The sequence below is a fragment of the Mandrillus leucophaeus genome, unplaced genomic scaffold (assembly GCF_000951045.1).
Source record: "Mandrillus leucophaeus isolate KB7577 unplaced genomic scaffold, Mleu.le_1.0 Scaffold201, whole genome shotgun sequence".
NCBI classification, from domain to species: Eukaryota; Metazoa; Chordata; class Mammalia; order Primates; family Cercopithecidae; genus Mandrillus; species Mandrillus leucophaeus.
The window spans coordinates 1,054,926-1,055,765 of record NW_012102044.1 but is presented as its reverse complement, the minus strand read 5'-3'; positions in this window follow the sequence as shown (position 1 = coordinate 1,055,765).

The following is an 840-nucleotide window of genomic DNA, read 5'->3' as shown; positions in this document are numbered from 1 at the left end:
AATGGCGTGAACCCGGGAGGCGGAGCTTGCAGTGAGCCAAGATCACGCCACTGCACTCCAGCCTGGGCGGCAGAGCGAGACTCTGTCTCAAAAAACAAAAAAAAAAAGAAAGAAAAAGAAATGGCACTTAGACAAAAATACTGTAAAAGTGCAAAGGAAAAGGTGAAATTATTTGCAGATTGGATGATTGCATACCCAGGTCATCTAAGAGGAGCAAATGAAAAGCTATGACTGAAGAAAGAATTCACCAAGTTAACTGTACACAAAATTAACAAAAAGTCAGTAGCTTTCCTATAAATACAGACTATCATGGAGGGTCATTTTCTATTTTTATTTAGAGACAGGGTCCTAACTGTCACCCAGACGGGAGTGCAGTGGCATCATCATGGCTCACGGCAGCCTCGACCTTCTGGGCTCAAGCAATCCTCTCCTCAGCCACCTGAGTGGCTGGGCCTACAGGTGTACATTGCTATGCCCAGGTAATTTTTATTCTGTTTTTTGTAGAGGCAGTATCTTGCCATGTTGCCAAGGCTGTTCTTGTTCTCCTGGCCTCAAGCGAACCTCCTGCCTCAGCTTCCCCAAATGCTGGGATTATAGGCATGAGCCACTGCACCTCACCAGAGATCATTTTTTTCATTAGCAACCCCAGCCGGGCGCGGTGGCTCAAGCCTGTAATCCCAGCACTTTGGGAGGCTGAGACGGGCAGATCACGAGGTCAGGAGATCGAGACCATCCTGTCTAACATGGTGAAACCCCGTCTCTACTAAAAAATACAAAAAACTAGCCAGGCGAGGTGGCGGGCGCCTGTAGTCCCAGCTACTCGGAGGCTGAGGCAGGAGA